This window comes from Sinocyclocheilus anshuiensis, unplaced genomic scaffold, assembly GCF_001515605.1.
Source record: "Sinocyclocheilus anshuiensis isolate Anshui unplaced genomic scaffold, SAMN03320099.WGS_v1.1 scaffold461, whole genome shotgun sequence".
Classification (NCBI taxonomy): domain Eukaryota; kingdom Metazoa; phylum Chordata; class Actinopteri; order Cypriniformes; family Cyprinidae; genus Sinocyclocheilus; species Sinocyclocheilus anshuiensis.
The window spans coordinates 2,253,009-2,253,389 of NW_015541005.1; the positions used below are offsets into that span (position 1 = coordinate 2,253,009).

Genomic DNA, 381 nt, shown 5'->3' on the forward strand with positions numbered 1-381 from the left:
CACAATTTGAGTTGAATTACTGAAATAAATGAACTTTTCCATGACATTCTAATTTATTGAGATGCACCTGTATATAAAAAGTAATTAACACATAATAAAAAAATATACATAATAAATAAAAAAAAAACACATTCATATCCCCTATGAAGATTCAAAGATTTCAAATTATTGTGGCAAACAAGTAGGCTAAATCATTGTATAGAGATTAAAACCAAGTGTTACCAATTACTAGCCAAGAGTACACAATGATCCACTTTGCAACAGAGTTTGTAACCGTGTCGAAGACAAATTCCACCAGCACTACTTTTTAATTATACACTGTAAAAAAAAAATCCGTAAAATTTACGGTAAAAAACCGGCAGCTGTGGTTGCCGGAATTTT

The 381-nt window shown here is 29.9% G+C and overlaps 1 protein-coding gene across 1 annotated transcript in view; it reads right to left on the minus strand.

Annotated features, from left to right (window-relative positions):
* The window catches only part of aclya (ATP citrate lyase a), a 35,092-nt gene that overhangs the window by 28,402 nt on the left and 6,309 nt on the right, over positions 1-381 (minus strand). The gene's annotated exons all lie outside the window — the stretch shown is intronic.